General features: G+C 36.4%; 1 pseudogene; it reads left to right on the forward strand.

The window, feature by feature from the left end:
- The first annotated feature begins 7,916 nt into the window (after positions 1 to 7,916).
- Positions 7,917 to 8,764, forward strand: LOC125102842 (protein MEMO1-like; annotated as a pseudogene).
- Positions 8,765 to 15,095: the final 6,331 nt, after the last annotated feature.

Here is a 15,095-nt window from a genome sequence, read left to right on the forward strand (position 1 = left end):
TTTGATGCTTTCTTATTTCTTGATTATTTTGTTAAAGGTTTATTAATTGTACTGATCTTTTCAAAGAACCCACTGTTATTTCATTATTTTCTCTATTGTTTACTATTCTTTATTTCATTTATTTTTACTCTAGTTTTTATTTTTTTTCTTTTTGTTCTAGATTGTTTTATTTTTCTAGGCTTATAGCAGAAGGTTAAGTTGATTTCTCTCTTTTTCTTTTTTTAGAGAGTGAGAGTGAGGAGGGAGGGAGGGATAAAGAGAGAGGCAGAAGGAGAGAATCCCAAGCAGTCTCCATGCCCAGTGAAGAGCCCGATGCAGGGTTTAATCTCACAGCCCTGAGATCACTACCTGAGCTGAAATCAAGAGGTCTAACCAACTGAGCCACCCAGATACCCCTTTCTTCCTTTTTGATTTAAGCATCATAGCAACAAATTTCCCTGTAAGCACTACTTTATTTCATTAAGTTTCAGTATATTGTATTTCATTTCATTAAGTTTCATTAAGTTTCAGTATATTGTGTTTACAATGTCACTTATCTCAAGGAATTTTCTAATTTATGATTTCTTTGATCCACTGGTTATATATGAATTTTCATTTATTTGTGAATTTACCAAATTTCTTCTGTTATTGGCTTCTAATTTTATTCCATGTGATCAGAGAATATACTCTGTATCACTTACATACACAGGGATAGGGTCTATCCTGAAAAATGTTTCCTGTGCACTTGAGAAAAAGATGTATTCTTCTGTTGTTATAGAGTGTTCTATAAGTATCCGTTAGGTCTAACTGGTATATAGCATTGTTCAAGTCTTCTGTTTCTTCACCGGTCTTTTAACTGCTTTATCAAATACTGAAAGTGAGTTTTGAAGTCTTCAGCTATTATTGTTGAACAGTCTATTTCCACCTTCAATTCTGTCAGTTTTGTTTCATATAATTTGGGCACTGATATTCACATATATGTTTATAGTTACATCTTCTTGAGGGCTTGACCCTTTCCTTATAACAAAATGTCCTTCTAGTAACAATTTTTGTCTTAAAGTCTACTTTGCTATTAATAGAGCTACTCTCATTCTCTTTTGGTTACTGATTGCAAGGTATGCCTTTTTCTATACTTTTACTTTAAATATATTTGTGTCTTAGTCTAAATGTGTATCTTGTACACAGAATAGAGTTAGAGCATGTGGAGTATTTACACATTGTAATTTCTAATACATTGGGATTTATATCTGTGACTTTGCTACTTATTTCTATATGTCTTATACCTTGTTTATTCCGCTATTTTTCCAGTACTACCTTCTTTGTGTTAAATAGGCATTTTCTAGTGTATAATTCCCTTGTTGTTTCTTTAACTATGTATTTTTGGTTATTTTCTTAGTGGTTGGGCTGAGTATTATGATTAATATTTTAACTTTAAAAAATCTAGTTCAGGGGCACCTGAGTGGCTCAGTCGATTAAGCAGCTGCCTTTGGCTCAGGTCATGATCCCAGGGTCCTGGGATCGAGCGCCACATCAGGCTCCCTGCTTAGTGGAGAGCCTGCTTCCTCCTCTCCCACTGTCTGACACTGCCTACTTAAGCTCTCTATCTCTCTATCAAATAAATAAATAAAATCTTTAAAAATCTAGTTCAGATTAATACTAATTTAAATACAATAGTGTATAAAAACATTGCTCCCATGCAGTCCATTCCCATCCCCTCCTTTGTGCTTTTATTGTCATATAAATTGCATGTTTCTATGCTGTATATGGTTATCAACAGATTTATAATTATTGCTTTATGCAATAATTTTAAATTATTTAATTTTAAATTAAATAAATAATTTTAAATTGGTTATAAAAGAGAACAAACTAATAGTTGCCAGAGGAGAAGGGGGTGAGAAATGGAAAAATGGGTGAAAGACATGGGAGATATAGGCATCCAGTTATAGAATGAATGTCTTGGGAATAAAAGGCACAGCATAGGGAATATAGTCAATGATATTGCAATAACATTGTATGATGCTAGCTACATTTGTAAATGAGCATAGGATAATATACTGAGTGGTTGAATCACGTTGTACCTTTGAAACTAATGTAACATTGTGTGTCAACTGTATTCAAACAAAATTTAATAAATAAATTATAAAAGAAAACTTAAAAAATAAAAATACATTTGAACTTTTTTTTTTTTTAACTTACTTAGGTAGCTACTATTACCAGTACTCTTTATTTCATCTTTTGGACTTGAGTTACTATCTAATGTTTTTTCACTTGGTATTGAAGGAAACTTTCTATGATTTCTTACAGGGGAAGTCTGATAGTAATGAATGCTCTCAGTTTTGCTTATAAATCTTAATTTCCCCTTCATTTTTGAAGGATGGTTTCGCTAGAGATAGTTTTGAAAGATAGTTTTGGTTAACCATCTTTCTTGTCCAGCACTTTGAATGTATCCTCATACTGCCATCTTTTTTTCATTTCTTCTGATGGGGAACTGGCTGTTAATCTTATTAGGAATCCCTTGTACCTACTGAGATGTTTCTCTCTTTCTGTGCTCAATATTTCCTCTTTGTCTTTGGTCATTGACAGTTTGATAATTTGTCTATGGTATAGATCTCTTTGAGTTTTCCTACTTGGAGTTCATTGAGCTTCTTAGACATGTCAATAAACTTTTTCATCAAATTTGTGAAGCATTTAGCCATAATTTGTACAAATATTCTTACTTTACCTTTCTTTCTTCATAACTCTGGAAATATCATTATGCATATATTGATATGTTTGGTAGTATTCCACTGATATTGAGAATCTGTTTATTTTACTTTATTCTTTTGTCTTTCTGTTTCTAAAACTGGACAATTAGAATTGATTTACCTTCAAGTTTACTGATTATTTCCTCTGCCCATTCAAATCTGCTGTCAAGCCTCTCTAGTGAATTTTTTATTTCAGTTATTATACTTTTCAACTATAGTCTATTTGTTTAATTAATTTCTGTCTTTTTATTTGTATTTTCATTTTAGTGAGACAGCATTCTTAAACTTTCCTTTAATTCTTTAGACATTCTTTCTTTTAGTTATTTGAGCATTTTTTAAAATAGCTGATTTAAAGTATTTGTGTCAACAAATAAAGTGGCAGCATCTGGGCTTCCACAGGGACAGTCCTGTGTATGGTCTATACTCTCATATTTCTTTGTACATCTCATAACTTTTTGTTGAAATTCAGACACTTTAAATAATATAATGCAACAACTTAGAAATCAAATTATCCCCTGTGCACTAACTCTATAAAGTCTGAATTCTTTGTTTTGTCACTAAATTTTCTGCTCACTTCTTGGTGGTTAACTAGTGATTGGACAGAGATTTCCTTAAATTCATGGAAAAAATAACTCTTGCAATCTCTGCTGAGGGGCTATGAGTGTATTTGAGGTTGTCCTCAACACTCAGCTAGGTAGTTTACAACCAACCCTATCTTAGCCTTTGCTTTCAGCATACACAGAGCCTCAGGGTGAATCAGAAATGAGGGCTGCTGTGGTCTGAATATTGGTATAACCCCTCTAAAATTCAGATTTTGAAATCCCAACCTCCAAAGTGATATTATTAGGACTTGGGCCTTTGGGAGATGATTGGATCACACCTGCAGAACCCTCATGAATGGAATTAGCATTTCTATAACACTTCTTTTTCTGAGAGAGATCCTTTGACCCTTCCATTATGTGAGGACACACTGAGATGATGCCATCTATAAGGAAGTGGGCCTTCATCAGACACTGAATCCGTAGGTGCCATGATCTTGAACTTCCCAGCTTCTAGAAGAGAAATAAATGTTTGTTGTTTACAAGCCATTCACTTTATGGTATTTGTATTATAGCAGTCCAAACAATTGAAGACAAGTGTTTGGGTCCTCCTCAGGTTTTCTGGTAGCATAAATACATCCCGTGGTATATGAATAGCTCTAAGCATACAGATGACCTCCCAGATCCCCAGGAGTATGTCAGGTCTTTTCAAAGCCTGCTACGGACATCTCATTTTCCAGATTTTTTAAAAGTTATTTAGTTAGCCTATTGTTTGCTCCAACTGTTAACCATAATCTTGGGCAGTCAAAACATTTAACAATTGCCTCTAATTGTTTTTGACAGATGCCCCAGGGAAAAGGTTATTCTCACTAGGTAAGCTCCTAGTCAGATTGAGTAAAAACAGCCTTGTCAGCAAGAAATATCTGACAGGTAAAATAATGATAATTTTCTGGAAATGGGTCTTTGGAGGAGCTCCAACCCTACTGTGTACTTTCAAATGCTGCCAGGCTGCTGGTTTTCACCCTGATTATGGGCTGTTGTTTTAAGGTTACTATAGATCTTGGCAGAAGGGTATTGGAATGTGGAAAGTTAAAATGCCATAATAATTACTCTTTTTATTGCAATTCAGCTATTTTTACAGACTCTGTCAAGCCTTTGGTTAATTTCTAGAGTTCTGTAAAAAAATTGTAACAATTACTGCCATTGTTCTCATTTTATGGAGGGGAGAATATTCAGAGGTCTTTTCTCCACCGTTTTTGCTGACATCGTTTTATTTGGTTTAGATTTGTTTTGTTTTGTAATGTTTCATGCACAACATAAAATTATGCAAGCTTCAATGTGCTTGGGTGGCTTTCACTTGAGCATCTGACTCTTGATTTTGGCTCAGGTCATGCTCTGAGGGTCATGGTATTGGGCCCTGTGCCAGCCTCTGCTCTCAGCACAAAGTCTGCTTGGGACTCTCTCTCTTTCCCCTTCCCTCTGCCCCTCCCCCTGTTTGTGCTCTCTCTCCCCCCCAAAAAATAAATAAAATATTTTAAGAAAGTTAAACTTCACTTTACTCTGTTGCTACTCTACAATGAAACACAAAGAACAATAATAATTATCACAATAACTAATATTTATCAAGGTCTTAGCATGTACCATGTGTAGTTGTAAATCTTTTATATGTAGTAAGTCTTTCAGAACAGCAATTCAACAGGTTGAGTTACTCTTAATATCCTTTTTTTTAACTAATGTAGAAACCAAAATGCAGGCAACTTCTCCATCACCACACAGCAAGTAGTAGTCAGGAATTCAAGAATTTAACACAAAGAAAATTACTCTAAAGTACGTGTTCTTATGCATGCCACATTGCAAAGTAAAAATTAAAGCTTATAAAAATGCCTAAATAAAGTTATCAGGCTTCTCTATACACAATAGTCTTTTTTCTTAGAAGACCAATACAAAGGGAGAGGAAACTTCTTTTATTTAGAAGTTGGTTTGTGCAACTACTCTCAGATATATCCGTAAAAAGAAATTTCTAGACTATCTTTAAGAAATCTTTAAGAAAAAGCATCAGTAGGACAAAAAGAGCAATGAGTTTGGACATACCTGCTTACCATGACAATGTTTAGTACCATTTTTTGTTTACTAATGCATTAGTATTTGAAAGTAGCTACAGAATAAGGAGAATATAACCCCTTGCTTTTCATGTTACTGATTATTTACTCTTAGATTTTCAATTTGATTCTTTTAATAGTTCTATGACATATAATCTACTCTTTCAGATGATGAAATCGAAACTCTTATAGTTTAGGTAAATTATTGAAAACAAAACATTCTGTTTTTACTATGTGTCAGGAAATGTTCCACACACCTTAAATTTACTGACTTTTCCCCCTCACAACAATCCTGTGAGGCAAGTATTACTGAATTATTCCCATTTTACAGATGAAAAACCTGAAGCAGAGAGAGGTTAAGTAATTTGCCCAAGATCACATGGTAGAGCTGAGATCTGAACACTAGGGCTTCTAGTCACAGAGATTTAAATATCACTGCAATAAAATATATAGGATTGCAAGACCACTTCTGTAACATCACAAAATGCCACATACAGAAATGTCAGAATATTAAACTTAAAAAAAAAAAAATCCAATCCAAAAAATTAGTTTTATGTCAGTATATGCTTTAATCCTATCTTGATTGGGTGATGCACTTTACATTGAAATTAAGAAAATGCTATAGGAATCCAGCAGTTGCCACTGAGCTGCCCCATTCACTAGCATAGGAACAGAAACACTGACTGAGGGCAGCAAACCTTGCTTGGTGCCAGGTTTTGGCTATACTTTACCATGAAATCCAAACCGCTGCATGGTGGTGCAACCAGTTTCCAGGACAAACTGACAAATGGCAAAAGTACAGCAAGGCCCTCCCCCAGAAGATCAGCATGGGTCTTCACTGTGGGGATCTCTAAAATATAGAGTTTTAAAACCCAGCCACATAGGAATACTGTGCCACCTGGCAGATGAACAGCTCAGATGCAGGTAGAGTAAAGGCAGAGATCTAGCAGAAGCCAGGGACACAACAAGGGTTGTTCTTCTGTGAGGGCTTCCTGACGAGTGGCAGTACAAGCTCTCCATCCAGAGACAAGAGAGCTGGCTGATGCCATTCCCACCACCACCATCACTGACCAATCTCAGTGAGCAAAACAGCACCACCCGGTGGAGGCCGTAGCCACTACACCAAATCCCACTCTGCGGCACCCTGCAGGTTCATCTCTAATAGGGCAAGTCAGCCTGAGAATCTGTACAGCAGGCCCCACCCCCAGAAGACCAGCACAAACCCTCCCATGTACCAAGTCTACTGATCATAGAGTGCTACAATCAAAGCTCCACCTCTAGGGGAAATAGGATTTAGCTTCTTTTCTTTTTTTCTTTTTTTGGACCTCTTCCTAGTATAGCTATTATTCAGGAGCAGAAATGCAACAGGCTTTCCTAACAAAAAACAGTGACTCAGATAAAATGCCAAGACAGAGGAATTCACCCCAAAAAGAGAACAGGAAGAAATCACAGCCAGATATTTAATCAATACAGATACAAGAAAGGTGTCTGAACCAGGATTTAAAACAGTAATCATAAGGATACTAGCTGAGCTTGAGAAAAGCATAGGAGACACTGGAGAACCCCTTACTGCAGAGATTAAAGTACTAAAAACTAGTCAGGCTGAAAATAATGCTATAATTGAATGGTAAAACCAAATTGGATGTAATAACAAAAAGAATGGATGAAGCAGAGGAATGAGTCAGTGATATAGAAGATAAAATTATGGAAAATAATGAAACTAAAAAAAAAAGAGGGAAAGAAAAGTATTGGATCACAAATGTAGACTTAGGGAATTCAGTGACTCCTTTTAAAATGTAATAACATTTGTATCAGAAATCCCAGAAGAATAAGAGAAAGAAAAAGGAGCAGAAGGTATATTTGAGGAAATTATTGCAGAAAACTACCCTAATCTGGGGATGGAAACAGACATTGAAACCGGAGAAGTCCAGAGAACTCTCATTAAATTCAACAAAAGCTGGCAATCACCAAGATATGTCATAGACAAATTCACAAAATACACAGACAAGGAAAGAATTCTGAAAGCAGCAGGGAAAGGAGCCCTTAACCTACAAGGAAGACATACCATGATCACAGCAGATCTGTCTATAAAAATTTGACAGGCCAGAAGACAGTGACAGGAAATATTCAATGTGCTGAATGGGAAAAATATGCAGCCAAGAATACTTTACCCAACAAGGCTGTCATTCAGAACAGAAAGAAAGATAGTTTTTTTCCAGACAAACAAAAGCCAGCCCTGTAAGAAATATTAAAGGGACTCTTTGAGTGGGAAAGAAAGATCAAAAGCAACAAAGAGTAGGAAGGAACAGGGAACATCACCAGAAACACCAACTTTACAAGTAACACAATGGTCTTTAATTCATATCTATCAATAATCACTCTGAATGTAAATGGACTAAATGTTCCAATCAAAAGACATAGAGTATCAGAATGGATTAAAAAAATAAGACCCATCAATGTACTGCCTACAAGAGAATTATTTTAGACATAAAGACATCTCCAGATTGAAAGTGAGGGATATAGATTCATCCTTGGGCACCATAGGTGACACAGGCACCAAGATGTCCAACTAAGTGGTCTGCTGGGAAGCTAGGACCTTCCTAGGAGCTCACATGCTAGGAGCTTCACAGCTTCGGGATCACAGCTAGAAGGTTGGCTCTCACAAGTACAGACTATAAAAGACCTGCTAAAGCCATTATTGCACCCCACACAGGATATCCATACTGTGGGTCTTGTGCTGCTCATGCTTACAAACAAGTGGATCCATCTGTTACCCAGAGAATTTTCATCCTTGGGCCTTCAGACACCTCTGTATGTCCTTTGTATTGACCAAAAGATTTATTAAGACTTATGGAAGACAGGAGTGTTTGAACACAGGTCTCTGCAGAGAGATGAAGATGAGCACAGTATTGAAATGCTTTTGCCTTATATAGCTAAAGCCATGGAAAGCCATAAGGATGAGTTTACATTATCCCTGTACTGGATGGAGCTCTGACTGAGTCAAAAGAACAGGAATTCAAAAAACTCTTCAGTAAATATCTAGGGGATCCTAGTAATCTCTTTGTGGTTTCTTCTGATTTCAGCCATGGGGTCTAAGTTTCCATTACAGTTACTATGATGAATCCCAGGGGAGATTTATAGATCCATTGAACATCTAGATAAGATGGATGTGAGTATGATAGAACAACCAGATCCTGTATCTTTTAGCAATTACTTGAAGAAATACCATAATCCTGTATGTGGAAGACGTCCCATTGTGGTGTTATTAAATGCTATCACAGAGCTCCAGAAGAACAAAATCAATATGAGCCTTTCCTTTTTGAATTATGCCCAGTCAGGCCAGTGTAGAAACTGGCAAGACAGTTCAGTGAGTTATTCAGGGGGAGCGCTCATGGTCCACTGAAGCTCTGAATCCTCAAGGATGGAAAAAGGACAATCTCTTCAACAAATGATGTTGGGAAAACTCAGGGTGCCTGGGTGGCTCACTTGGTTAAGCAACTGCCTTCAGCTCAGGTCATGATCCCAGGGTTCTGGGATCGAGCCCTGCATCAGGCTTGCTGCTCAGTGGAGAGCCTGATTCTCCCTCTTCTTCTGCCTGCCACTCTGCCTACTTGTGCTCTCTCTCTCTATCTCTCTGTCAAATAAATAACTAAAATCTTAAAAAAAGAAAAAAAAACCTCCAAATGATGTTGGGAAAACAAGACAGGAACATGCAGAAAAATGAAACTGGACAACTTTCTTACACCACCAAAAATTAATTCAAAATCGATGGAAGACCTAAATACAACATAGGAAACCATCAAAATCCTAGAGGAGAACACTGGTGGCAACCACCTTGACATCAGCTATAGCAATATTTGTTTTGTATTTTATATATATTTTAGATATGTTTCCTGAGGTAGGGGAAACAAAATCAAAAATGAACCATTAGGACTTGAACAAGATAGAAAGCTTCTGCACAGCAAACCAAACAGTTGACAAAACCAAAAGACAGCTAGCAGAATGGGAGAAGTATTTGCAAATGACATATATGATAAAGGGTTAGTATCCAAAATCTATAAAGAGCTTATCAAACACAACACCCAAAAAACAAATAATCCAGATAAGAAATGGGCAGAGACATGAATAAACATTTTTCCAAAAACATCCCAATGACTAACAGACACATGAAAAGCTGCTCAACATTAATGATCATCAAGAAATACAAATGAAAATCACAATGAGATACCACCTCACACCTGTCAGAATGGCTAAAATTAACAACTCTGGAAATGACAGATGGTGGCGAGGATGCAGAGAAAGGTGAACCCTTTTGCCCTATTGGTGCGAATGCAAACTGGTGCAGTCACTTTGGAAAACAGTAAGGAGTCTCCCAAAAAGTTAAAAATAGAACTACTCTCTAATCCAGCAATTGCACTACTATGTATTTACCCAAAGGATACAAAAATATAGACTTGAAGGGGTATGTGCACCCCAATGTAAGTCATTTCACTTCAATTAACTGTTTTGGCTTTAAAAGTGGACTGGTTATTTTCTCACTTCCTGGACTGATACTTTATATACCTGAAACATTCTAGTTCCTTTCTGTGGCTATTTTGAATTTTCATTTAAATTATAAAACATTTCAAACTCACTTGAAGTTTTGATATCCTTTTGGTCTGTTGGAAAGGCTACCTTTAGAAACCTTCATCATTAATCCTACCAAACTCTGGTCTCAATTCCATCTACTCAAACCTTACATTCTAGGTTAACTAGCATTAAGCAGTATTATTTCTATATCACTTTATCAGTGATTTTTATCATTTCATGTAAGTTTCTTCAGATTTCTTTTTTGATTCCCTGATTCCTTTGCATATGACTTCTTTGAATGCAATGTCCTTCTAACCACTGTATACCCAGAAAATCAGTCAGTCCTTAAATTTCAACAAAGAAGGTGCTTCCTCTGCAGATATGAACTTCCAGCCTATGTGCCCCACTGGATTTGCCCTGCAATTTTCACATCGTTTATCTACCTGTATCTCCCAAACCAGACAAGAATTTGTCTGAGGGAAAGGACTGAGATCCACTCAGCATATATCCAACAGGATCTGATGAATACAAAGAGTCCAATATATGTTTTAGAATTAGTAAATGAAAAAGATCAATTTAAAAACTTGTTAATTCAGAATAATGGAATTTTGCCAATTCTGATTTTGTAAAAAGTCTGAATTCTAGGATACTTTATAAAACACTCACTATATTAAGTAAACAGTTCTATTAGCTTCAAATATAGTAAATATTTTAAGATAAAACTAAAGGCTAGTTAACTAGCAATATGTGTGCAAATTAATTTCTAACAAGTCACAATTCATATACATTACAATACCAGGTCATTAATGCAATAGTTTTTTTCTATGCAAAAAAAAAAAAAAAAAAAAAAAAAGTTGCTGATGTGTAGCTCCCTAATGGGAGATACACAGATATAGAATCCTTGATTTCCTGAGACTAGGGTTTTAAAAGCTATTCATGTTACTTGAATTCCACATCCTTAATGGTTGATAAAAAAGCAACTATTTAAACTTTTTTTTCAAGAGGTATTATAGATTTTTCAAAAACGAACTATTATCCACAAAAGAAAATGTCCATGTAAAAGGAATTTTATTACATCCATCTTCCATGATTCCATATGGTCTAGTTCTATGTTCTGTATGATGAGGGCATTTATAAATTGAGGGAAAAGCAAAAAGTTAGATGTAAGACATTTGACCCCATAAAGGATTTACATTTTTTTTTAGTGTCAGCTGTAAATCTGAGGTGCCCAGCTCTTTAGAGAATCAGTTTTAGTAAGAGGTTAGAAAAAAAGAAAGAAGATGAAGGCAAAACGTGAAATAATCTATTGCCATCATTAATTTAAAGTTGGCCAAGTCACTGACAAAGTTGCCTAAGTATTTGAGGAGTCTTAATGTGACAAATAAAATGATGAAGCTCTGAAAAATAGTGTCATCCCCTATGAATTTAATTTGCTTTTGTGCGGGGCGCCTGAATATTGCTCTTCAGGGTACTGGAAAAGAATAAACATACTTAAAGCTGCATGGAAGGGATCATTCACCCAACCTAGGTAAATAGTTTACCTCACAGAATAGATTTTTCATCTTTTCACTAACCAATTTATTACTAGGTCTTCTGTTTTGCACGGTGTTTAGTAATTGGTTATCAGCACGTGAAAAAAAAGATGGTATTATTCTATCCAGTTATTTATAATATAGCTCAAAATAACCCAACAAAATATCCCTGAGCATATTTCAAAGAGAAAAATACAAAATCACCTATAAGCAGGATAAAAAGCTTAGAATTCTCTTCCTGAGGAAAGGTGGACACTTAAGTGATATGTTTTGGAATTTATACATCAGTTACCACCTAATCTGTTTTTTCTAGTACTTAATCTGTTTTGGGCATTTAGTATATTTTTATATATTTTTTTCTTGTTTTCATATTTACTGGGTCCTTATTACATGTATATTTTAACCTGTAATTATAGGTTTGTATTATATATCTGCCTACAAGCTCTTACAATAGGTATTTTTTAAAAAGCCAAATGAATAAATAAAATGTGATTCTTACTTTTTTTTTGTGATTCTTACTTTTGCTAACCTTTCTGATCTTGTCTTCTGCAATCACAACTTTTGTTATTACTAATATTAACAATAATAACTACTTCTCCCTCACTCCAAAAAAGCAATAATAATGTGAACGTTATATCATATTTTCAAAAATCCAGAAACATAGTTGAAATAAGTGAGCAATTCAAATGTATTCTAGATCAATAGTTCCTCAAGGTCTAAAAGCTCTTTGGAAATAAGACTGAGTTACATGTTAATTTTGAAACAATTATTGTCAGTTTTTCTTTATCTTAGAGAATTCCTGAATATAAACCCAAATCCTCTTTGTTTGCTGTTATGAAGATATAGATCTTATCTTCACACACAAGGAATATGACAATAATACACACTATATTTGTAACTCATTGCACATTATTAATCTCTGCTCAAATCTCACCCTTTTTGATGTAATGTTTCCACTTTAAAATCTCATTATTCATTTATACAAATCTACCAATTCACTTATATCACTATAGTAGTAGCTTAATCTCTAAATGCCTATATACATATGCCTGCATCCCTGTAGATTTCATTAGGACTTGGGGCTGGGGCACGAAGAGTTTTTCACACCTCTGATATTTACATCTTCCTTAACACAGTTCCTATGAATTTATTTTATGATTTCTTCATGTAGAGCCATAGACTTTTTTTCTAAGTTATTAGAGCACTTTTATAACTTTAATTTTTTTTTTTTTTTAATTCTTCCTCTACCTCAACTAGAAGGCAGAGACAGTAGCTAACATTTCCTTAATAGTTAAGCAATTCCTTACCTGGGGGCTGATTAATCAGCTGCGTAAGTGGAGATTTTTATGTGACTCAATGAGAGGCCATTCATAAACAGAGCAGCCTTAGCAGCCTCACTTCTGTTTCATCAAGAAAAGTGCCATTTGGGGTGCCTGGGTGGCTCAGTGGGTTAAAGCCTCTGCCTTCGGCTCAGGTCATAATCTCAGGGTCCTGGGATTGAGTCTGCATCAATCCTGCTCAGCAGGGAGCCAGCTTCCTCCTCTCTGCCTGCCTCTCTGCCTTCTTGTGATCTCTGTCTGTCAAATAAATAAATAAAACCTTAAAAAAAAGAGAGAGAAAAGAAAACTTCCATTTGAGCAGAAGGGAGTGGTAAACAATGGAAGGAGTGAAATAGTTGGCAACAAACTTTGGTTACCCTTGGTGAAGGGGCCCACAGTTAAATACTCAGCTGCCTTTAGCCAGACAACAGCTGAAGGGGAAAGGAGTTGTGACAACTGAATCCCTCAGATATCAGTCATTATTTTTTTTAAAGATTTTATTTATTTATTTGACAGAGAGAGATCACAAGTAGGCAGAGAGGTAGGCAGAGAGAAAGGGGGAAGCAGGCTCCCTGGCGAGTAGAGAGCCCGATGTGGGGATGTGGGGCTCGATCCCAGGACCCTGAGACAATGACCCGAACAAAGGTAGAGGCTTAACCCATTGAGCCACCCAGGCGCCCCACAGTCATTATTATTTTTGCAGCTCCCCTCAAAACCATAAATGTATAGAATAAATCATATTTATCAAATACATATTCCAAACCATATTTAAAAAATCAGGGGGTGTTTGGGTGGCTCAGTCAGTGAAGTGTCTGCCTTGGGCTCAGGTCCTAATTCCAGGATGCAGGGATCAAGCCACATTAGGCTCCCTGCTCAGTGGGGAGGCTGCTTCTCCCTCTCCCCTACTTGTCCTCTCTCTCTCTCAAATAGATAAATAAAATCTTAAAAAAAAAAGAAAAGTAAATAAATAAAATAAAACAAAAAATCAGTTTTTCTCTCCTCCCTCCGTTCAAATGCTTTCGCAATGTAAACCTCTACGTGCATAAGAATAATCTTAGCAAAGTTCCACAGCACAGTAAACTGCATTTAATAGTACATTTTCTGTTAATTTCCATTTTAAAAAAATGGATCATTTTTATCAACTCTATTATCGAAAGTATGTGTATAAGGGAATACAAAGTTGAATAGAACTGATTTATGGCTCAGACGTGAGGAGGTCTCGGCAGTCAGCCAAATGCACAACGGATGGCAGCTTGGAGGCCTCACATGGCAAAGGAGATTTGTTTCAGGTCAATACTTAAAGTGGCCACACACAGATACACACTGGCAACCAAACATTTACCCTCTAGGCAAGATGAATCTGAGGCATTTCCTCAAATATGTAAAGTGCTTATGGTCATAGTAGAAATTGGCTCAGGACTGAAAATAGAACTTAACTGATAGTTTCTAAGTTTGTCAACACTCAGACTTCCTTGCCCATCTCACAGGGGGAATTCTGATAGCCAGGCAGGCCCTACTCACTTAGCCAGAGTTTCATACATTTCTCTACAGAGAAATTCTATAGGAATAGAGAAAACATCTCCATATCTCTGGTTGTATCTACCAAAATGAAATCTTGTTTGTCACAAGGCTTCACTCAGGTGCCTGATTCCCTTCCTAATATCTCACATTTAAACATAAGGAAGACTAAAAATAACCACTGATGAGAGCTTTTAACTCAAAAAGAGCCTAAAATAATAAAAGAACAAATGAACTAATGGAGGGAAGGTGGGTGAGAAAGATAATCCATCCACAAAACAAGAACAAGTTGCTATGTATTAGTTTTCTGTTGCTGTGGGGTAAATTACCACAAACCTGTGGCTTAAAACAACACAAATTTATTACCTTACAGTAGCTCTGCTCAGGGTCTTGCAAGGCTGTGGTCAGGAGTTGGCCAGGTCTGGGGTCTTATTTGAAATTCAGACTCCTCTTCCAAGCCAACTGGCTGGTGAAAGAATTCACTTCTTTGTGATTATAGGACTGAGTGAGATCCCTGATTTTTTTGCTAGCCATAGATCAGCAAAAGAGAGAAGCTAGCACTTTCTCATTTCCTAGAGAGCACCCAACAGTTACTTCTCAGATGGTCCCCATAACCCATTTTTTTTTAAGATTTTGTTTATTTATTTGACAGAGAGAGATCACAAGTAGGCAGAGCAGCAGGGGGGGGGGCAGGGTGGGGGGGGGGAGTAGGCTCCCTGCTGAGCAGAGAGCCCTATGCAGGGCACTATCCCAGGACCCGGAGATCTTGACCTGAGCCGAAGGCAGAGGCTTAACC

This window comes from Lutra lutra, chromosome 6 (assembly GCF_902655055.1).
Source record: "Lutra lutra chromosome 6, mLutLut1.2, whole genome shotgun sequence".
Lineage (NCBI taxonomy): Eukaryota > Metazoa > Chordata > Mammalia > Carnivora > Mustelidae > Lutra > Lutra lutra.